This window comes from Panthera leo, chromosome D4 (assembly GCF_018350215.1).
Source record: "Panthera leo isolate Ple1 chromosome D4, P.leo_Ple1_pat1.1, whole genome shotgun sequence".
Classification (NCBI taxonomy): domain Eukaryota; kingdom Metazoa; phylum Chordata; class Mammalia; order Carnivora; family Felidae; genus Panthera; species Panthera leo.
Window position 1 is genome coordinate 51,280,050 of NC_056691.1, and position 24,938 is coordinate 51,304,987.

Genomic DNA, 24,938 nt, shown 5'->3' on the forward strand with positions numbered 1-24,938 from the left:
ATTAAATGACAAAAACTTGGTATCCATGACCTTATAGATGTAAGAGTAATATCTCATGAATATTAATATATTACAGACGAATTTCAGCTCTATGTCACAGTTCTTTATTTCTCTTTAAAATTCTCATATGACTCATTTGTGAACGGAAATGCTATGTTGGGGACAAATTCAACCAGCTCATCACATCACTCTGCCCCTCTGATGACTAAGACTTGCTTATTAGGTCAGGTTTGTCTACTGATTCTCTTCGTTTAGATTTTTTTCTTCTTGGAAGCCCCTCAGTCCCCAGCTCTGGAAGTTGCCCCCAAGGAATCTCAGGTTTTCCCATATACGAATCTTCTAAATGGATGTAGCTTAGGCATAATCACAGAACACACTATCTTCATATCATTTATGCTGTTCATTTTACCCTTAATCATTTACTCCTTCAAGTCATAATTTAGTCTTTTATGTGTTTTTTGTCTTATCTCTCCATCTGGATTGTCAGTTCCCTTGGGACAATGAAGGGAGTATCACAAGATCTGAGAAGGAAAACACTATGTTACGACATTGTAGATATTAATAAATATTTTCTGAGTGATTTTGGGGGAAATGTTAAATGAAGCAATAGACAGAATGGCAAAGAATGGACATCTGAAGATGATATGAAAAGTGTGCAGGCAGTGCTCATTAATTCAGCAAACATTTATTGGGGAGGTACTAAATATTCATCACTTGGGTAGTTACACCAGGGACAAAAGGAGATCTCAGTCTAACAAAGGTATTCAGTATGTTCAAAGGTATATCTTTTTTTTTTCTTTCATGACTGTAACAAATATAAACTTAGGGTAGTATGGGAATGAAGGCATGCAAAGAAACCCAAGAATGTTAAAAGGTTATGAATTTCATTTCTTACCAATAAACACAGTGTACTACTGATGAAGTTATTAGATCACCTAAGGATCATCTTTGTGTGATTTCCTTTATGTATAGCTACTACTTGGAAGTTTGTTTCAATGAAGACAACATCCCTTTGCAGAAGTACAGGGTTCAGGGCAGAAATAAAGCACCTTCAAGTTGTTTAGATGTCATGGTGATCTGAATGGTTGGTCTTTATATATCCAGTAGTAAATACATTTGGTGCTCTCCAATTAAAGAACTGGGTCGTTCTCCCTGCAGGCAATTCTAAATGGGTAAAGGCAATGTGCCAGGCCAGTGCCCAGTTTTCTGTAGTGACTTTCTATTGGATAAGTGCAAAATGTGTGTTTTTCCTAACAGTCACATGGCAAGTGCCTAAATCTTCCCTAGAATAGTCAGACCTTGAATTGACTCACATTTAAATATTAAAACCCAGTGATTGTTTTGTCTATAACAAATAACCCTTATATCCCTTTTTCCTAACCACATAAGATAAACAATATAACATATATCATACAAAATTATTTAAAATGGTCCTTTTAAAGAATTTCATTCAAATACAAAATATCTGCTGACCTGCAAACTCTGAAAAGTAGCTGTTTTAATTTTGTTTTAAACAGGAAGAGTTACTGAAAATGAAGGTAGGTGGGATGTGAATGCATGGGCAGAACAGGGTGAAATTTACAAATACCTAGCACACACTATAAATGTCACTCTTTGCCAGTAGGAAGATAATTTTATTTTAAAACATTAGAATAGAGTGTACAATTTGGAAATGCTAGCAAGGAATTTTACTTTTTTTTTTTTTTAACACACTTAATTATTGTTGACAGAGACAGACAGAACATGAGCAGGGGAGGGGCAGAGAGAGAGGGAAACACAGAACCTGAAGCAGGCTCCAGGCTCTGAGCTGTCAGCAGAGCCCGACAAGGGGCTCGAACCCATGAGCTCACGAGATCATGACCTGAGCCTAAATCTGACACTTAACCAACTGAGCCACCCAGGCGCCTCTAGGAATTTTACTTCTATTTTTTTTTAATGTAATATTCAAATTTGAATGTCAGTCTAATTGATTACAAAACTAAATAAGAGAGTGCATACCCTTTTGTTTTGACCAAAGCCTCAACTGGCTATTAAAATATATCCACTGTGATAAAATGTCATGTGCCTATTCATTCTTTCATCCATTCATTAATTCACTTATTCATAAATACCTATTAAGGGACTGTTAGGTGTCAGGCTTTTTTTTTTTTTTTTTTTTTTTAATTCATTCACTTATCATCACTTCTTTTTGTCAGGACTTATTTTAGGGGTAAATATTCCTACAATAGGTAAGAACCAGTTCTGGGCCTTAAAATGTTTTTAATCTGGTGGGAAAGGGAAATAGAGATGTGGACACTAATACAGAGCCCTAATCAGCTAATACAGTGGGAAGTGAAATCACAAATAGCAGTGTGTTTGTTACTAATTGAATTATACTATCCTAAGGCAGATCTGGCATATATTTACATTCATCTTTATGCATTTGGAATTACTTGATTCTCATTTGTAACAGATTTGTTTCCAAGTCTAAATTGCAAATACCTCCCTGATATATTCAAACCTCAGCTACTGGGTTTCTGCATTTGAAAGATTCCTGTTTGAACCCATGACTGTGTCCAAATAGGGAAGAAAATGCCTTGTGGAAAAGGCAAGCTGAATTTGCTATTGATATTTATAATCCAAGCATTTGAGGAAACTTCTATGTCCGGTCCCTGAGTTCCACTTAAATTACACCCGTGATTACATTTCACAAAGGATGCCAGATACAGAGGCCAGCCACACACTCGCCTAGGTAGAAGATTATTACACTTGGCAACTAGAAAGGTACTTAATGCAGTTACCTTCTCATTCATTAGAGAACACAGTTTGAAACAGGAAGGTTATTTCCAAGATATGAGTCCCTTTAGTAGTAAATGCATCCGATTGACTAGAATGAGTTATGGGACATATCACCTAAGGGTGAGACAACTACAGCTCGTGGGTGAATGATATGCAGAATTTAGGACAAATGAGATCACACTATAGTTTACCATTCTTTTCAGGACAGGTATTTTTTTCTCTTTTTTGGAAGTTCTCCAAATTATATCTTTTAGAAGGTTCTGGCTTAAGAATTCCCTTGGATGAAAGATCAGTTGGAGAAAATACTACCCATTCCGCTGATGAAGCATGTTTTCATTCTGCTGCAGGCTCATCCGGGAAACAAAATGTTACTTTTTTAATAAAAATTATCATAAATTAGCTTAAACATTATACTGTAATAACTGTACTCTTTTGGCTTACATCATATCAGATTTGATAAATGAATTTATATCAACTACATCCAGGAGATATTCAGAAGTAGGGTAGGAGACTTTCTACTAGAGGATATTTACAAAGCTTTAGAGCCTAACTAAATTCCAGTAACATAGACTCATAAAAAGGGATTTAAACTCTTAAAATTTTTCTATCAGTATTAGTTTTCCGTGTACTTTGAATTGTTCATATAAATACTAACATTTTCATGAAATCACATTTTCGAGTCACATTTAAATACCATCTGAAATATTTCCAGTTCTGCAGATAGAATTTTTGTTCTTAATCCTGATAATTTACATCATATTTGGCAGCCCACAACACTTTTACTAAACATTCTAGAAAACACTGTTCTTTTCAACCATCCCATAAAGGCATTTCAGCTAAGCAAAGGCATAGAAGAGAGTAAGGTTGGATTACCAGTCATCAAAACTGACAAAAAATTAAGTGATCTAGTCCTAATGTGATTGAGAAGAAAAGGCGTATGTTCATTTATACATGCCAAGCTCTGTGGGATACAATCATTCTGGGAAAACAGGAATAAGTTAGAATTGATCTCTGCCTTAGAGGACTCACATTGTGGTTACAGAAGCAGATGTAATGGAAGTATGGAGAAGGAGAAGTATGGAGAAGTATGGTAAGGGGTTGAGAAGGACAAATAATAGCCAGATATGCATGACAGATGGTAACAAGCACTGTGTAGTAACACTAAGAACCAAATAAAGTGCATGCATATGAATGTCTCAAGAGGCAAAAAGAGACACATTGAGAAATAGCGCTTCATCCTCAAGTATGGAAATGACATGTTGCTATTTGCTCTCAGCTGTAGGTTTGAATGGATGGAAGACAAAACCAAAGATAAGGAAAGGTGAAAAGACTTCTGTGGCCAAGCATTTTTTAAAACCAAAGACAATTCTTAATCTTTGAGACTCAGTTCTGGATCCACCTCCTTCATAAAGCTTCCCTGAGACCTCTAGCCTCCCAGGACTTTTTCTTCCTCTGAATCTGTTGTTTCTGTCATCTATCCAAGTTCCTACCTGACACTTACAGTACCGTCTTTTTTCTTTTTTGCTAGTGTTACATATCTGTGTTGCTTGGCACAGGCATCATAAACTCCTTCAGGGTAAAGTTAATATTTAAGAGTAGCGACAGTCTTTAATCTATGTGGAAGTGAAAGCAGACAGAAATGGAGACTGTTTCCTATGGCCTTGTGCCCCCTGCAAAAAAGACTTTCAGCAAAAGTTTCCTAATGATGGTGCTAATGATGTAGCCTAACACTAACTGGCTTTGGCTTCATAATTAGGGCTGCATTTTGAATGTGTAAAATGTAGCTGTGTATATAGAATTCTCCTACCAAGAATATGAAAGTGAGGTTACCCTCTGAAGAGTAATTCCCTACTAAAAGGAACTCTATCTATAAGGGTTGCCTTAAAGTTACAATGTCTCTCTGGTTAAAAACAAGGAGATGGAGAACAGTGTCAAGACTTGGCTGATATGAAAAAGAAAGTTATAACCTCATATCTAGAGTAACATATCTAGAGAAGGGATATACTGGAGGTGATGGTATGTTTGGATCAAAACACGGGAAATCCCAAAGAGGGGAAAATGTTAGCATGCTCATAGGTTGGGAGGAGAGAAAAAAAGAGGGAAGAGTATGTGTGTATGGGGCAGGCAGGGGGGAGAGGTAGAAGAAGAGGAAGAAGAAGAAAGAGGAAGAGGAGGGGGAAAAGGAGGGAGAAGGAAAAAGGAAGAAGAGGGAAGGAGGAAGGAGAGGAAAAAAGAGAGGAAAAGAAATGGGAGGGGAAAAAAAAAAAAAGAATAAGAATGTGACTGGCCAAAACCTCTGTACTTAACATCAGAGTTGTAATCTTGTGGGAAAAGATCGTTCAAGATCATTTATATTCCTCTGACCAACAATCCTCCATTTATTCAGGAAGGGAGTGGCAATTGTTGCAGTTAAACCTAAACCTTTTCTTTTTGAGCCAGTCCTTATCATAAATTACTACACCAGCAAAATGCAATTGGCTGCAAAACCCTTTGTATATGGAACATACACCTCCAGATCAGTGTTCCACAAAAGCATGCTGGAAAATGATGTTAAATCACTCTGGTGCTCTCTGTTAGGGGAAAGAAATGCTACATAGATGAAAGACAATACATTACTCAAATTATTTTTAAAGTTTACTTATTTTGAGAGAGAGACAGAGAGACAGAGAGAGAGAGAGAGAGAGAGGCAGAGAGAGGGAGAGAGAACCCCAAGCAGACTCTGTGCTGTTAGCACGGAGCCTGACATGGGACTTGAACTCACAAACTGTGAGATCATGATCCAAGCTGATTAAGAGTCAGATGCTTAACCGACAGAGCCACCCAGTCGCCCTTCTCAAATTATTTTAATTGTGGCCATTTATGTAGGTATTCAAAAAATTATAGGTACATAAATTGTGGCATTTATGCCAAGAGTTATTTATGAAGTCTATGTAAATTCTCTGTTGAAAAGAGGAAACCAGTTTGTTAACTGGTATCATTAGCAGCAAACATGTGCTCAGAATCAGGGCCTATCATAATGGCCCTGCCCTGCATAATGGCTCAGGACTAGCACTAATGGGCCCTCCATAAAAAAGAGATACTCTACCTCTTAAGCAACTTTCAATTCATGGAAAAGCAATATGCACACATATGCAAGAAAAAATTACAAAATATAAAAATACATAGAACAGCAAATGTACTCGCATGTATAATGGCATAAAGATTGGAACATTAGTCTCAGGAACTGAAAAATAGGATAATAATATAATGGAATACACACAGGTTTTAGACAAAGGAGATCTTGGGAGATCTTGCCCTCACACATGCGAGCTGTGTGAGCTTGGAAAAGTAACTAACCTTTCCAAGTCCCGGTTTTTTCATCTTGAATATGTGTGTAACTGTGTCTATATTTCAGGGTTATTGATATAAAAGACTTACATTGATCCCAATATTCAATTGAGGGTGGGTATCATTATTATTTCATTCCTACTGTCCTGTTGGATGCAGTAGAAAGAGACATGATATAATCAGGTGTTGGTTATCATATTTCTGCAGAAGAGACTTTGTAAAGATTGACTTCAGCAGTATCTTAATTTCATGCTAAATCTTATCCTTAGAATAAATAACTCCCTTCTAATGAAATGTTCCCCTTGCTCACTCAGGGATTTCTTGCCACTCAGTTCAAACTCATCACACACGTGCTATCGAGCTGGTAACCCCTGGCATGATTCTGCTTCTTGACTGCCCAATCAACTGCACAGCCCATCACTTCAGCTACTTCCAAACCACGGTGCATCCCTGAATCTCTCTCCTCTCCACCAATGGCTTCCTCTGCCCCTCACCAAGGGCAGCGGTGAGCTGCCAGGGCAAGATGAGCATCTTTCTGGACCTGGCTCTTTGCAGAAACTCACAGTCCAATCCTAGAAAGTCCTTCGCCAAAGCCTGGAATCCTTTATTTACCTCAGAGTGATTCATTTTCAACAGACCCTCCCTCGGTTTTCTAGTCTACTTGTCTTCCCTCACATCTCAGCTGATTTATTTAGATTCTGCCATTTGTTGACAAGAATAGGGCCACCCAAAACCAACAGTCTATGAAGCACAGGCCAGAAATTCATGGAATTGTCTCTAATTTATCCCCGTTCTTCTCCTATATGGTTTTAGGTGGCATGTTGTGAAATTAATCATGACAGTTAATTTTTAAAGTATTGTTTTACCACGTTAAAAGCAGTTTTAATCCTAAATTTTCATTTTAAAATTAATAACAGTATTTTTGTGTAAAATACATGTAACAAAAGGAAAGGTTAAAGGCATAATTACATATATACTACTTGATTAATGTCAAGGACCTCTAAAGACAGTATCTATGAGTATATGTTAAAGTAGTGTTTCCATATTAGAGAATTATGTCAACAGATCAGGATGATTTGTTTGCTACTGTCAGATATATGTTAATGTTTCCTTTAGTGGCTTTCAATGTGTTTTATTGATTCTAAAGACTATAATTTGGTATGAAAAACCATTCTGGTCATATTTGGTTTTAAAGAAAATGCTATTCACCTCAATATCAAGGCACCCAGCAATGTGATTATAATATAACCAATAACGGATTGGGCCTTATCTTAAAGTCATAACACTAACCACAATACATAGACTTGCCATTATCCTAAGAAGGAAGTTGTTGCTATAAAGAGATTAGACCCAAGATCTCCTCAAAGAGCCTAAAGAAAAGAAGTGCTTATATGGGAAAATGACAATTAAAACTAGCACCACAACAACTAACAGTAATTGAGTGCTTATGAGGTGTGTAAATGCTAAGCATTTTACATATCATTTACTTCTAGGGACTAAGGATAAAATATTCTGACATTTCACTGAAACAAATGAACTTCTAGGTAGAACTGCTACATCTATAGACTATTAGTAGTAATAATAACAATAGACTATTAGTGGTAATAATAATAATAATAATAATAATAAATATCAGTAACTTTTATATATCAGTAATTTATAAATCAGTATATCAGTAATTTATAAATAGATATATTTTTATATATATCACTTATTTATAATGTGTCAGATATTCTGCTGAGTGTTTTATATGTGTGATCTCACTTAATCCTCACAATTATACATGGGACAGCTACTACTACGTGCGTGTTACAAGTTGGGAATCAAAGTTCTCAGATGATAAATGACTTACCCAAGGTCATATAATTTGTAAGTGTCAGAGTTTGGATTCAAATCCAGGCTTTACTTAACGACAGGGCCTTTAATTGAGATAGTATATTCACAACCACAATTTGCTATAACCTGTCTTCTTGAAATATGAAAGGGTAGCTTGCTAGGATAGCAGTAGTCTAGTGACTTCTACCCAGAGAAATTCACACCCAATAGCATGGAAACAGGGAAAGCCTTACTTCTTTCTTCCAAGCATTTGGGATCTATAAAAATAAAAATTCAAAATTTGTGACTGTAAAATAGAACCATACTTTACTTATAAAAGCAACAAGGCATTTAATAATTTTTTTCTTGATCCTTTATTTTATATTAAATCATTCATATGCATAAAAAATTTTTGTCATCATATGATTTAAAAAAAAAATCTTTGGCTCAAGTCATGATCTCATAGTTCGTGAGTTCAAGCCCCATGTCAGGCTCTCTGTGCAGAGTCCTCTTCGGATCCTGTCTCCTTCTCTCTCCCCTTCCCCGCTTGCACATGTGCACTCTCTCTCAAAAATAAACTTAAAAAAAAATCTTTCACTAAATAATGGCAGTACTGCAAGCTATAAGATGCTTTTGATCTAACACTGGGCAAGATGAACCGAATGCTAGCTGGCCTCACTAAGAAGAGAGCAATTGTATTTCCTGCTGTTAACACAGAAGTTATGAATTTGATCTCAAGCACAATTTTTGATATTCATTCATTCACTCATCAGATATGTTTATTGAAAATGAATGTGTCCCTGAAATTAAGGTCTTAAGAGAAGAAAGACAAAGACCTTGGTCTCACAAATATTACATTATAGTGAATCATATCTACATTTCCTTAGGTATGCATATTTTGAAAGAAATTCTTGGATTTTTCCCAGACTACAAGAGAAGTTCACTGAAAATAGATGATTCAGTCATACAAAATGTACTGAATTTGGTGTACTACTGGAGAGCCTTCAACAATGGTAATTTTCAACAAAATAATTGGGGTGAAAGCTGGGCTGTGAGTTAGGAGTTTCCTATAGCAGAAGTGTGAATGCACCCCAGCTCATTAGAGGACTATGTCAAGGAAGGTTGGGCTGAAGTTCACCATCATTCAATTTGTGTCTTCTTCAGGCTCCTTACCCCGGTTATTTTCCACAGCTTTAAAGTGTTCCCTATCATTTTGGCCAAATGTGCACAGTGCTGGAAAGGACATACTTTCAGCAGAATTATTTAATTAGGTTTAAGTAAGCACTACATGCCAAGTAGGGTAGCTTTGCTTTCTGGCCATAAAAATGTGCCTGCGATGCACGCTGCATTCCCAAGGAGTGAAACAGCGATTGATGGGATGATAAAACAATGAAGGGAAGGATAAAGCCTGAGAGATAAAAGTCTCAAAAGGGAAATAAAGTAGGGTAGCAGCTGCCCCCATCTTAATTGAGGCATAAATTTCAGGAACAGGATCTGAGGTTTAATTTCAAGCACATACTGGGAGAGAGTTGTGAGTGTGTGTGTGTGTGCGTGTGTGTGTGTGTGTGTGTGTTACCCGTGTAGATGATGGAAAACATGTACATTAACTTTTCATCCTTTGTATTAAGAGTTTTCAAACCACTTATAAAAAAGGAGAAAGTTGCAAATGTAGAAGTTTCTGGATTATCACTGAGAGATACTCATTTAGTCTGAATCAGTGATGAGTAGGACCTGTTCCAGGCACTGGTGACGCAGCACTAGAAATGACACATTTATGCACTCATAGAACTGTATACTCTGAGTTTACCATTTGTCTCTGCACATACCTTCCTTGCCCCTACGCATCCCATGCCGTGTCTTTAAGCACAGATTCAATTACATCAGGTCCATATGTATAACACTGTAGCTGTGCACACCAAGCACTCCAGTCCAGCCCCTACCTATATCCTCCATCTCTTCCTGTATGTCTCCCTACTTTCCAGGGGCAAGTCTCCCATTCTCCAAAGGCAACATATATTTTTACATCATGGTGGCTTTGCCATACTGTTCCCTGAACTTAGAATGCTGTTACACCCATTTCCCATCAATTAAAATTCTCCCTACCTTTTTTGTTTGTTTATTTATTTTTATGAGAGAGACAGACAGACAGACAGACAGGGAGACAGACAGAGAGAGCACATGAGCAGGAGGGGGGGAGAGAGAATCCCAAGTAGGCTCCCCGTTGTTAGCACAGGGTCCCATGAGGGGCTCGATTCCATGAACCCTGAGATCATTACCTGAGCTGAAATCAAGAGTCAGAAGCTTAACCGACTGAACCACCTGAGTGCCCTTCTCCCTACTTTTTAGCGATGCAGCTGAAATGCCTCTTAAGCCTCAAGACCTTTGAATACTCCTATCAGTTACAACAGTCCTTCATCTTAGTTTCTGGAGAATTCTGTTTGAAATATATCATCAAACTTTTTAGTTCATTTCACCCAAAGTTGAGCTGTTTACATGGCAGTTTCACCCTGCTAGATGAATTCAGGGCAAGGAAGGTTGTTAATTTGTTACTGGCCACACAGTGCTTTACATCTTGTTGATATTCAAAAACTGAATTGTAAATAAATAGGTAGCTAAAAGTATTTAAGATTCCTACAAGACTTTTTATGATGAAATCAGTTGCCTCGCTAAGTTCTCCAGGTTCTTAGAAGATCTCAAAATAAGAATAGTTGCACAGGTAAGAATGTCCATTGCTCTCTGCAGAAAGTAAGGGACACATGGCATATATGGGTGCTGTGCAAATGTTTTCGTGAATCATGCTGGAGACTGCATATCCCATGACATGGGGCATGCTGTTATCAGAAGCGCTTTTGAAAACCTCACCTTTTATATTTTGTATTTCTTGCTTAATATTGCTTCTCCATACAAACATACAACAATGTAATCCTGAGCTAGGCAAACCTTTACTTTTAAAATGCGTTAAGAAAGAAAAATTGCTTTTAAGCTAAGGAACAGTACAAATTGTTATGGCTTTGTTATAAACTTGTGAGAAGGAGAATTGGGAAGCCTTGACACTCTTAACTTTATGGAGGAGCTAACATGCATCCCTATAAAAAACACAACTACCGTCGTTACAACAGAGAACAAAAATGAATTTAAAACTAATATAAGCTATAAAACTATAATGTATAAATTTTCTGTTCCTTTTTAAAGAGTTAACCTGTCACTGGGAAAATACATGAATTCACTGTCAAATCTTTTATGTGCTTGGGGCCCTTCTACAATATATGTTTTTATACAGAACAGTAGAGTGTACTATCTCTGTACCTCCTAATCAATAGGATTCACTTTCAAAAGGTTGACTGAAGAGAAAAGAAGTTATGTTTCTTGGATCAAAAGCACTTGTACACTTTTTCTATATTGCTAACTTACAAAGTTCAGAAAGGTGTTCTAAAGAACAAAAATGCTGATCTCACAGTACAGGAGAACTCTTCCTTGTGACAAGATTAAAGCAGTGCTAGTAATCGCATTATCACATGAGGCCCTTCAAAACTGGTTTCATTTTATCCTTCTTTTTGTCTTTTTCTTCTAAGTCTGATGTTTTAACATGGAACCCAATTTTGTTGAAAATAGAGAAATAAGCACAATCAGGATGGAATTTATTTTGGACTCAGATATTAAGACTTAAACATTTAAGAATATGTAAATCTGGGGCACGTGGGTGGCTCAGTCCACTAAGCATCTGACTTCTCTCTGACCACCCACGGTTTGTGGCTTTCAGTCCTGTGTTGGGCTCTGTGCTAACAGCTCAGAACCTGGAACCTGCTTCAGATTCTGTGTTTCCCTCTCTCTCTGCCCCTCCCCTGCTTTTGCTCTCTCTCTCTCTCTCTCTCTCTCTCTCTCTCAAAAATAAATAAATAAATAAATAAATAAATAAATAAATAAATAAAACAGGTAAATCTATCATGAAGCATTCTTGTTATAATCGTTTGCTTCATTCTAATGCTACAAAGCACGGAAGCAGGTTGAGGTATAGTCCCTTTTATTTACAGACTAGCAGAACTCTTGTAAGTGTGCATAACTCCCCCTTGCCACTAAGCACGACAATTGTCCACAACTCAGTTTATCAGTAAGGATTTCTGCCATGAGTCTGGTCATCTATACTACTTCTAATAAATTTGAAATCTGTGAGTATTTTGAGTTTTTTCTCTCTTGATATCATCTTACAGACAAATAAGTTATTATGGGATTGGGAAGGCTTATTTATCATACTTTAAAGAATCAATTATTTTCAGTCACTTCAGAAGTTCTCTTTTATACCCAAATAATTATCTTACGCTATAATTTATTTATTGATGACTGAGTTCTACCTACTTTATTTTCAGAAAGTAAGAAAGCTGTATTGGTTTAAATAGTTCAAGTGACTTAGAATAATCTCCCTCCTTTTTTCTCAATTAATGCATTTTACTTATATTTTCTGTTTCTATAACTGAACTTAAAGAAAATCATGCTTTGGGATGCCTAAAATTCAAAGAATCTGAAAAAGCTTTGATTGGTCTTAAAGTCAGAGCACAAGAATGACTACTGCTTCTCCCAGGTAATTGTTGATAACAGATTTAAATTATATTATGGAGGAGGCAGACAGTTAAGGAGAGAGATAAGAAGGTCTGGCAAACTATAGGTAATGGTTGAGAAGAGTTTCCAGAATGCAATAGATAAAAGTCGCAAAAAGAATACTTGAATAAAAGCATAACATTTTAAAATCTAAGAGCCACAATAATGAAGGATGTCATTGTGTCGCCATTTTAAATAATACTTACATGAACCGAAATTGGAATGATAAGTACTTACAAAGAAATAAACGGCAGAATAATGGTATAATCTTCTAAATTAGAGTAACCCTGAGGCTTATTTATAAGATCATATGCTATAAACCGACACTCACATTTCGATATCGTGTATAGTACAACAACTTAACAGCAACACTTTTCCTACAACACCTTCAAAAGTACAACTGCTTATTCCATTATAGTTCAGAGTAGTTACTTAAAGAGGAAATCTCCTTAGCTTGCAGTTTTGGGCTATTGCATCCATAGTGTCTTGGGTCTGCTTTATATGTATCTTAAAATAACTCCTTTCTCCTCTTGAGAAAAAATGGACTCAATTATTACTCTATACATTCTCCTAAATCCAAGGGAGTACCATTCTTCAACAACCTGTTCAGTGGACTTAGAAAATAAATAGAAAAGCTGTACATTATTCAATGCATCTTGGCAACACACTAAAACCCTTAGAGCAAATGATAAATGATCCAATGTCTTCTTCAAATCTTACCTGGTTTACTCTTTTTAAAAATCCAACCCTTGCTGTCTACCATGCAAAGCTCCTGGCCACTGGCTGAAATCCAAACTGGGTAGTTGATCATGATAATTCCAACATGTCATGGGCGGCAGCATCTCTCAGAGTCCCACAAGCCAACTGCTTGAAGTGAACCTGCAACAAACAAGGTATTTCTTCATTTTAATGGAAAAATAGTGAACCATGACCTAGGTCTAGCAGGCATCACTAGTTAATCAATAATGGAATCATGAAAGAGTATGTGAAGGGCCATAAATGCCTCTCAAGATGCTGATAAACATTAAAGCCAGAAGACTGAAGTTTATGTGCTACAGAAGGTGTTTTTGCAGAGTGCACGGTCCTCTTATTGATCTATTTAAGCTGTCGGTATAAATAAACATTATTGATATTAAAACCCACATATTTTTGGTGTGTACCCCTTCTCTTTCATGTAGGTGACCACTTGGGGTAATCAGAATAATTTTCTGACTCTACCTATAGAACGCTTAGGGTAACTGAGCAAAGAGATTCAAAAAGGCCAAACTCATCACCAGCTAAAGAAAATTCCACATGTTGGTTTAGATCCAGGATAGTTTCCTTTGTGAGTTCTGACACTCTGGTCAGTGTCAACATTCACTGCAAAAAACGTGCATCACGTCTGTAGGAGAGCATGTGAGAAACACCTTTAAGGGGCATATATGAGGTACTGCATATTCCACAGCTACCTTTATCCATGTTGAGACACAGACTATAAAACAGTAACCAACATGAACGTATTGTAGTCAGAATCTGTACACAAAGGAAATGCCCACAGCCCAGGGAAGTAATTACATGACTGAATTTGGGGACAGCGTACTACATACCTAATGTTTCAACTATCAATGTCTGTATGACTAAATATGGTGTTTAAACTTTTAAGCATGTTTGATTTCAATTCAAGGAGGAAAAAAAAACATGCATAATCAACAACTCTTATTATACTCGTACCTGCCACACAAATAACTCTGTTCAACAGAAATTTAGGAAACCAGTGAACAGATTAGCTTATTGGGCTTTCCAGGATAGACTTTAATAACTATTAGGGTTTTTTTTTTTTTTAGCTACAGCAACCATATTTAGTTATGCAAATACAAAACCAGAATTATTATTATTTTCTAAATAGTGCAACAGAAATGGTTGAGAGGCTATTCTAAGTCTGTAGGGGGACTCATGTGGATGATTATGTGCTGCAGATTCATGGACACAGGTGCAAAAGCTGATTTTAACAAGCCACAAAATGATATATCCTCATGCACCTGTGATTAGAGCTTCAAGTATTCCCAGAAGGCAATGGGGAGACTTCGTTAAAAGGCACAGTAGTGAGATATCCTATTGTGCCATTTCAGCAGAAATGGTAAGAAGGCAACGGGTTGAAGTCAAGTACATACTTCAGACTAAAATGCAATATTTCAAAGTAAATCCTTAAAAGGAGGAATGTATACCTGGACACTAAGCGATCACTCTGCAATTCAGAACAGGAATGCGGACACTATTACTGACCCACCCAGACCCCCACCTCCACAACAAACACATCCAGACACACACATGCACACACAAGGCTAAAATGTTCTAATCTGTTGATTTAAGCCCTGGTATTTGTTAAGTTAAAACCTTAGTCAACTTATGGATGCAAAATGTTTCTATGCATGCCAAAAATCATTATTACTTCTTTTCTGCGTTATGTATGCTCTAAAAATTCAAATCAATTCCCTTATAAAACAAATATGTTCTCATGAGTGGTAATCCTTTTTGGTCTCTTGGAAGCCATGTAGGATACTGAAAGATGTCATATGCTGGTGGACCTAATGACAGGGAAGTGTTTATAAACATAATCTCCAAGCTCCCAAACTAACTTTAAATGAAAACATTTTGAAAGCCTCTTGCTTTAGAAGCAGCTATCTGTGCCCTGGTGTGACTTCTTACACTTCAGTTCTGCTACTTACGACAAAAAAGTAAATATAAGTAAATCAATGTAGCTACTTGTTTTCTAAAATGAGCTTTATTTCATTATTCAAAGAGGATGCTATTGATCCCTTCTTTGAAGGGACAAGTTCTGTGTATTTCCTTCAGTACTGATGGTTTTCCACTGACTGTTGATAACTGACTTATCCATGACCCCACTTATTTATTCCACAAATTTTAATTGAGTACCTCAGTTGTTCCAGGTATGGGATTAGGTGCCTGGATACAAAATGGAAAGACACATTCTCTTCCCATAAAAAAGACTGTCATCTATTCTATTCTGATTTGTTAGCATATATTTGTAACAACGAAAGGAAGCAACATTAGACCAAATAAAACGAATTGGCTTTATTTTTTATCCTACTCATATATGACAGACCATGGGATTTTCTGAAGTTTGTCACTGAGCACAGCATTATAGGTCAAAGACAAAGCTACAATATCAAATGACTGATTCACACAGTTCACTCACATAAAGTGTTTACTGGATGTGATGGTTTTGTATCACTGTTAAGTTTTTCTCCATAAGCCAATTAACTCTCAAAATGGTTCAGAAAAATCCAACCAACTTGTACATTGATGTTTCTAGCATCCAACATAGAGTCAGTGCCTCCCAGATGTGTGTACTGGGCTTCACATACAATCAATCCTGTGCTGTCCACATCACAGTTCATGGATATATATATATATATATATATATATATATATATATATATTTTAACAGGTGGGGGTGTTGTACAACAAGTTGCTTCACACACTTTTTGTATTATCTATTCCATTTGTTTCTTCAAAAAGATATACAAAATTAAATGCATATATTTTTCTCAAAGAGAAGTCCATGGGTATTCGTAAGAAATACTAATTCCATGACATTGGTTTAAAACCTTATTCTAATACCAATGCTCAGAATGAAGAAAAAAAAAAGACTTAAAATAATTTTTTTTTACTTTTCTCTCTTTCAAATATGCTATCAAATAGGAAAACAAAAACAAAAGGTACAGATAATGCTTTAAATAATACTCTTGGAAATTAAGTGATTTTTACTAAAATCAGTATGGTTTCCAAACATTATAATTTTCTTCTATTTTCTCATCTTACATTTTTTGAGCCTCTGCTTATTACTGAGATGACTCGTCTGAGACCAAGCCTTTTTAAAAAATAAATGCGGGACACCTGGGTGGCTCAGTTGGTTGGGCATCTGACTTCAGCAGGTCATGATCTCATGGCTTGTGAGTTCGAGCCCTCAGTCTGGCTCTGTGCTGACAGCTCAGAGCCTGGAGCTTGCTTTGGATTCTGTCTCTTTCTCTCTCTCTCTCTCTCTCTCTCTCTCTCTCTCTTTCTCTCTGCCCCTCCCTCACTCACTCTGTCTTCTCCCTCTCTCAAAAATAAATAAAAACATTAATTTTTTTAAATAAAAAAATAAAAAATAAATGTTATCCTTATTTTTAAGAAACATATATTTTTTTTTTCTTGAGAGAGAGAGAGAAAGAGCGAGAGAGAGAGAGAGAGAGAAGTAGGGGAGAAGAACAGAGGGAGAGAGAGAGAATCACAAGCAGGCTCCATGTTAAGCATGGAGCCTGAGTCGAGCTCAATCCCAGGATTCTGGGATCATGACCTGGGCAGACACCAAGAGTCGCTCAACTGACTGAGCCACCCAGGTGCCCTGAAACTTGCATTCTTTGAAACTGAATTTTGAATGAGGGCTTTTTACTGCACATAAATTATACCTCAATACTGTATTCATGAATTGTTGACAATGTTCAAAGAGGTTCTAGATAGGGGCATGGTATACAGAACTTATTGATAAAATCCTGTTGTGCATGAATTTAAAACAAGTGCATGAAGAAATTCAAACACTCACAAACACTATTTTCTTGTTTCTTGGTCTGGCCTTAAGTGCTCTGAAATTGAATTTTGGTCTTCTTTTTCTTTATGCACACTACCACTACCCTTTTAGTTTATCTTATTGCTTTGAAGAAAGCTTTCCAAAGGATCCCCTCAGCACTTAGGCACTCATTTTATAAACTACTGATTTGTACTTGTTGATATGTTGCTCTTTAAACTTTATCTCAGGGATGTGCTTCATCTTCCCCATAGAGGCATGCTGCACAGCCCTCTGGGTAGCCGACAGAACTGGAAGAGCATTCAGCACTCTGAGCTCAGTGCATTTGTTAAATGACTGCTTGGTGCATTTTGCAAGCTGTGTATCTAGGTTACTCATTTCCCCACACAAACATCAAGAATATAGGAATAAGTAGGTTACCAACAATCAAAGTAATGAGGCTTTCTGCCTTAGAAGTTTCAAATATGTTCCTTTTATCAGTGATATTGGAAAAGAGAAGGTGCTACCATTTTTATTTGCAAAATGATTGCTTCCAAATTCCTTTTTTCCTTCTTCTTCATTTAGTCAGATGTACAAGTCACAGATTATTTCCCAGTAGGCAGGGGTCATCAAAAAAATCTATGTGCCTATTGTTGTTTCATATATGGTTTCACATTTAATTTTGTCAAAAAAACATGCAAAGTAATGTAATAACACCCACTTCAAGGTGATTGAAATAAGAATCAGAGAGTGGAAGTTATTGTCCAAAGACATAGAGGCTTTGAAAAATGGAGCTTAAATGCAGTTAATTGATAGTGCTGTACTGTCAATTCCAAATTCTTATAAATTGAGTTTGAGAGATGTGCTCAATATATATATGGAAATCTGAGTCTCAGGGAAATGAAGTGACATACCAGAGGTCATTAGGATCACAGTAGGATCTGGATGAGTACATAACCCCATGATACACCTGTATTTCTAATACACCACTCTCTCACCCAGCTTACTTGGCATGGTGTCTAAACAACTTTATAGATTTCCAACTCACTTGATTTTAAATAACCAAGCTCTGAGTAGGTTTTATTTTGGAAAGAAGATACCAAAAGTCAACAAACAAAATAACAGGATTTCTGAGTACTCAATTTTAAATGAGTTTAATTTTCTGAAAGCAACAGATGACATTTCTCTCTCTCTCTTTAAAGCCATGTTTTCCAATGGAAAAAATATAGACACAAGGAGAAGACTATGATGATAGATTGTGACAAAGATGATGATTAGATTAAAATATAAATAGCACACTGGCATTTTTTTGATGCTCATTTGGTATGTTTAGCTACATTGTAACTAATTACAAACTTAAAATAATCTTCCAAGATACTCATTTAATATTTTTACTTCAGAAACCTGGCAGGAAGCCCCATGGGTGACAAAAGCAAAATTTAGGGTAATTCTGTCAATATCTGAGAATACAGTGCCTGATACTAAAACACAAACAATTCTCTTCATTTCTATCTTGGCTCAAAGATGCCTAATTCTGAATTTGACTATGTTCTATAAACTGTGAGAATTAAAGTAGTCCATATTCCTGTTGGTATTTTCCTTAAATGAGGGATCCAATTAGTCACATTTCTAAATTTTCTACAAATGACACTTGTCTCAGTACTTTTTCCTTTCTTTCCTGTTTTTTCCCCTTCTTTCCTCCTTTTCTTCTTTTCTCCATTGTCTTCTTCTTTACCTTCCTTCTTCCCATCCTTCCTTCCACTCTCCCTTCTTTTCCGCCTTTGCGTTTCAACAAACGTTTAAGCATCTATTGCATTCTGTATAATGTGCTTGCTCCGAGCACAAGGCAAGTCCAAAGATTCAGTTCCTGCCCATGTATTGCTCATCATCTGGCCAAGTGGACAGAGAAGTGAACTGGTGCCTCATGGAAGAGGGGCAGGGACCCAATATGCCTTCACTTCAGAATATATTATACTTGAATACAAAAATAGTTCTTAAAAATTTGACCCTAGCTTGGCAAGCCTTGTCAAATTAGAATTTACAAACCAAATTTAATCATGTGCTGGAAGTTCCCAAATACCTCACTCTGAGTTTATGCTTTGTAGAACAATCCTTTAAATTCTCAGAGCTCATAAACAAATGCCTAAGGGTCAGTTGTATCGCTTAAATGTGAGCTACAACCAGAAGCCCATGAGCCAGACAAAAGTGAGCTGAAGAAAGCAAACTGAGCTTAAGGACATTCCAAGCAACATTCTAAACGTGATTTTTGTCAGACAGAACACATCTGTGAACTGGTTTTGGTCCTCGGCCACCGGTTTGAGATCCTGCTTTACAACCACTGAGGGGTCATCACTCACTGCTAGTTTTGCAAAATCCCCGGTAGTTAAAATTTTCTCTTCAAAAAGTCTCTCAAAAGGGGTAGAAAAAAATCCCTCTAGCCTAGCAACTAGCTCATCAAAATCACCAAAGAGTGTGTTTAATAATGTGGATCCTTGGGCTCTTTCCCAGAATTAATAATTCCCCATTTTTGGAGTGATATTGGGAATTCTGCAGATGACAGTTCCCCAGATTACACTTAGACATACTACTCTTTAAGAACTACTCTCCTAGAACAAAACATAGTTTTGACATGTTTCATTATTTCTCCACAACTTTTAATTTATTACACTTATTTCTCTTTTAATTTCAAACAATTAGTCTATTTTGGAAGAAATATTCTTCCACAAGTTGCATAAATTGAGAGATCCCCTTCAATGATCAATATTTTTCCTTCAAATATTTAAGAACTTAATATTCAATATACACATGATCTTCATCACTCTTTTATCTAATACAGCTTTATTGTTTTCATTACTAAGGAGACTCCCTAAGAATAAAGAAAACCATGATGAAAGACTATTATATAACAATCGTAAGAAAGGGAATCAAGATAAACATTAATAAAAGAGTGGGGGAGCACCTGGGTGGTTCAGTGGTTAAGCCTCTGACTTCGGCTCAAGTCAGGATATCCCGGTTTGTGAGTTTGAGCCCTGCACCAGGCTCACTGCTGTTGGCCAGATCCCACTTTGGGTCCTCTGTCCTCCTCTCTCTCTGCCCCTCCTCCCCCCCTCAAATAAATAAACATTAAAAAAAGGAAGAATCAAGTTCTCTTTGGTGTAAGGAAGCACTGTACAAGGAATGTGAAACAAGAAATGAAGGGGCTTCGTAATCTCATTACGAGTTTGATTTCAAGAAGAAACTTGATGTCTCTGTACATGACCACCATCAATAACAGGGCCACACATAGCATGAGTTTCACAGCAATTACACTTCCTGATGGATGCAGTCAGTGTATTTGAGATTTGTAGCCCCAGTTACAGAGGTAGTGATGGTGGAGTTTTTCAGGAGTTAGATAGTTTTCTAGAGAGAAGGATAGGAAGGATAACAAGTATTTGGCAAGTAGCCACTGTAAATCAGTGTGCCATGCTGAGTGCTTTCCACATATCTTCTCATTCATCTTCATGACAAACCTGGGAGACAGACATTTTCATTCCCACCTGGCGACTGAGAAGAACTGGAGTCAGAGGCAGTGAGTGGCTGGCAGGTGGCCCAAAAGCTAAAAGGGAGACTGACTTCTTGATTGAATAGGCCGTGTTTTTTCTGATATAAATAAATGGTCTGTATGTTGTTTGCCTATCAATTTGCTTTTTTCCAGGTATAAGTCCATGTCAACCATTTCTCTTTTCTATTTCTAATGCTTGCTTTCCTCTAACCACTACATTCCATATTATCCCAAAATCAGGAACTGAGGGATAAAATACAAGAGAGACAGGGTAATGTTTTTTTCTTTTTGGCTGTCCAAAAACCAACACACTTCTCTTCCCATGAGCTCTCTGACTTTTACTAGGAAAGCAGGATGGAGCTTGAATTATTGCATTATTATTGCATGTTGTATTATTAACATAAAGATAATCTTGGAGAAAAGAAACATTTCCCCTACTACCTGGGGGAATGAGAGGGGCTTAGATGTGATCTCACTCAACCAATATGACCTAAGCTTGGATGTTTGAGAGAATGACACAAAGATTAAAAAAAAAAAGTGTGTGTGTGTGTGTGTGTGTGTGTGTGTGTGTGCATTTTAAGGTCAGACTCGTGCCAGTGGTGGCTAAAACACTAGGCTTTCCTGCAGTGTGACCTTGTTTATTTACCCAGCACCTAGCCTCCTAAGCTTTCTTGTTCCTTTCCAGAAGCTATTTTTGTGAGGTTTGCATCTACTGCTAAATTCTTTTTCTGCTTAAGAGAGCCAGAGTCATTTTCCAATACTTTCAACTAAAACCTCTGATACATAGATCTGCTTTTCAGATTGATAGGAAATCTACTAGGACCCACCTGGGAGACTGACCCAAAGTAACATGGAGTATATCAAAGAGAATAGCAAAAGAGAGAGGAAAGCAGGAAAAAGAAAATTTAAATAGAAAAACTGTGTTTGAAGTTATGAGGCTTGATTTCCGCTCAGGTCAAGATCTCACGGTTTGTGTGATGGAGCCCTGCATCAGGCTCCATGCTGACAGTGCAGAACCTGCTGGAGATTCTCTCTCTCCCTCTCTCACTGCTCCTCTCCTGCATATGCTCTCTCTCTTTCTTTTTCTCTCTCAAATAAAATAAAATAAAACTATAAAAAAGAGAAATATCTGCACTCCCATGTTCATTGTAGCATTATTCACAGTAACCAAGTAGTAAAAACAACCTAAATGTCTATCAAAGGATGATTGCAAAAAGATGTTTTATAAATACACACACAAACACACACACACACACACACACACACACACACATTTCAGTCATGAGAAAGAAGAAGTCTTGTCATTTGCTACACCATGAATGGACCTGACCTTGAGGGCATTATGCTAAGTGAAATAAGTAAGATAAAGATAAACACTGTATGACATAACTTATATTTAGACTCTAAAAAGCCAAAATCATCAAACCAGAGAATAGCATGATAGTTACCAGAGACTGGAGGTTAGGAACATAATGGGATGTTGGTTAAAAAGTATAAACTTTCAGTTAGAAGATGAATAAGCTCTGAAGATCTAATGCATAGCATTGTGATTATGATTAGTAATGGTATATGTTTATAATATGGTATCATACACTTGAAAGTTGCTAAGAGAGCAGATATTTAATGTTCTTACTACAAAAACAAAATGTTAAGTATGTGATGTGATGGAAGTATTAGCTAACAGTATGGTGGTAATCATTTTGCAATATGAGCCTGCATCGGGCTCTGTGCTGATGGTGGGGAGCCTGCTTGGGATTCTGTCTCTCCCTCTCTCTGCCCTTCCTCTGCCTGTACACTCTCTCTCTCTCTCAAAATACATAAATAAACTTAATAATAAATAAATAAATAAATAAAAGTTTTGGGGGGACAGAGGCCATTCTAGGTTTTTTTCATTTCCACATGAATTTTGGAATCAGTTTGTAATTTCTGTAAAAAAAATCCTACTGAAGTTGTGGTGGTATTAAATGTATAAACTACTTTGGAGGAAATTTATACCTTAACAATAATGAGTTTCCCAACTCACAAACACAGTATATTTCTACATTTATTTAAGTCTTCAATTTCTGTCAGCAATGTTTAGTAGTATTCAGTATATAGGCCTTGCACGTATTTTGTGCAAGATTTATCTCCATGTATTCAATATAATTTTATGCTATTGTAAATGGTATTGAAGCTTTTTGTAGATTTCAAATGCCTAATGCTTTGTTGCCAAAATATGGAATTACAGTTAATGTTTGTCTGTAGTTCTTGTATTCTGCAACTATGTTAAACACAAACATCAATCAGTCCTAGTACTTTTTGTGTGGATTCCAATGGATTTTCCACATAGAAAATCATATTATCTGTACTTAAAAGCAGTTTACCTCTTCTTTTTCAATCTGGATGCCTTTCATTTCTTGCTTTATTGAGCCGGCTAGGACTTACATTACAATGCTGAATAGCAATTATGGGAGCTAACATCCTTATTTTTTTCTGACCTTAGGAGGAAAGTATCTTTCACCATTAAGAATGATATTAGCTATAGCTGTTTGTAGTGTCCTGTTATCAGTTGATGAAGTTACAATTTATTCATAGTTTGTTCAAGGTATTTTTTAAAATCAAGAATTGATGTTGGGGGAACCTGGGTGGCTCAGTCAGTTAAGCGTCTGACTTCAGCTCAGGGCATGATCTCACAGTCCATGAGTTCCAGCCCCGCATCGGGCTCTGTGCTGACAGCTCAGAGCCTGAAGCCTGCTTCAGATTCTGTGCCTCCCTCTCTCTCTCTGCCCCTCCCCTGCTCATGCTCTGTCTCTCTCTATCTCAAAAATAAATTTAAAAACATTTAAAAAATTAAAAAAAAGAATAGATGTTGGATTTTGTCAAATGCTTATTCTGTATCTACTAAAATGATAATGATTTTTCTTTAGTTTGTTAGTATAGTTAATATGGTTGCATTGATTATTTTCTAAGTGTTAAGCCAAAATTTTCCCTCCCAGATGTTTTTAAATATAACTGACATAAGCATTGTGTAACTTTAAGGTGTACAGTGTGTTGATTTGATATGCATATACATTGTGAAAGGATTTCCTTGGGTAACACCAACTGCCACCTCACATATTTATTTGGTGGGGGGAGGGGTCAGTGAGAACATTTAAGTTCTACTTTCTTATCAAATTTCATTTACATAATACAGTGTTATCAGGTATAATCACCATGCTATAGATTACATCTGCAGATCTTATTCATCTTATAACTGGAAGTTTATACTCTTTTACCAATCTCTCCTATTTCCCTCACCTTCCAGCATTTGGCAACCAGTGGAAAATAGTTTGAAGTTTCTCAAGAATTTTTTAACATATGTTTTCTTTTTTTAATGTTTATTTATTTTTGAGAGATAGGGGGAGAGAGCATGAGCAGGGGAGGAGCAGAGAGAGAGGGAGACAGAAGCTCCAGAGCTGGCTCTGCACTGACAGCAGTGAACCCAATGCAGGGCTCAAAGTCACAAACTGAATGGTGAGACCATGACCTGAGCTGAAGTTGAACACTCAACCGACAGAGCCACCCAGGTGCCTCATGAAGTTTCTTAAGAATTTTAACATATACCGATAACAAAATCTAGTCATTTGACTTCTAGGTCTTTATTCATAAGAAAGAAAGCATATGTCCATACAAAGATTTATATACATCTATTCAGAGCAGCTTTTCGGTTTTAGTCAATGGTTGGAAATTACTTAGATGTCCCTCAATAAGTGAATGAATAAATGAATAGTGTTATATCCATATAGGAGAATTCTACTCTGTATTAGAAAGGAATGAATTATTGTTTTATGTAAGTAACATAGTAATGATTCACAAAATAATTATGCTACATGAAATATGCCAGATTCTCCCACTCTAAAAAAGAGTATAAACTCTATTATTCCATTTATATAAAATTCTAGGGAAAAAATTCAAATTAATTATAGTTACAGATAGCTGTTAAGTGTTTGCCTGGTGATGGGGAGAGGGAACAGAAAGGAGAAATTAAAAGGACATGCAAGAAAACTTTTGAGGGTGACTGATATGTTTATAACTCGACTGTGATGATCGTTTCATGAGTGTATACATGTGTCAAAACATACAAAAAAAAAGTACACTTTAAATATGTGTAGTTTTTATATTTAAATAACACTTCAATAAAACTGGTTTAAAAAAACATATGAGATATAAATATAAAGTTTCATCTAATTATCTCTTTGAAAAAATCTTTTCTATCTGTAGTAGTTGACAGAGAAAAACTGTCCCAAATCTTGTTGGGAACAGAATTTCCTTGAGCAGAGAAACCATTGCCCTTCTACTAGGAAGAAATTTACAACCCTG

The 24,938-nt window shown here is 36.6% G+C and overlaps 1 protein-coding gene across 20 annotated transcripts in view; it reads right to left on the reverse strand.

Annotated features, from left to right (window-relative positions):
* The window catches only part of LINGO2 (leucine rich repeat and Ig domain containing 2), a 441,629-nt gene that overhangs the window by 305,706 nt on the left and 110,985 nt on the right, over window positions 1-24,938 (reverse strand). For 19 of the 20 annotated variants that reach the window (XR_006196002.1, XR_006196003.1, XM_042913615.1 and 16 more), the window contains one exon: window positions 13,234-13,392. The gene's annotated coding sequence lies outside the window, so the exon portion shown is untranslated. Of the gene's footprint in view, window positions 1-8,072; window positions 8,199-13,233; window positions 13,393-24,938 lie in introns of those variants that run through there. The other variant, XR_006196001.1, reaches the window with a different exon arrangement.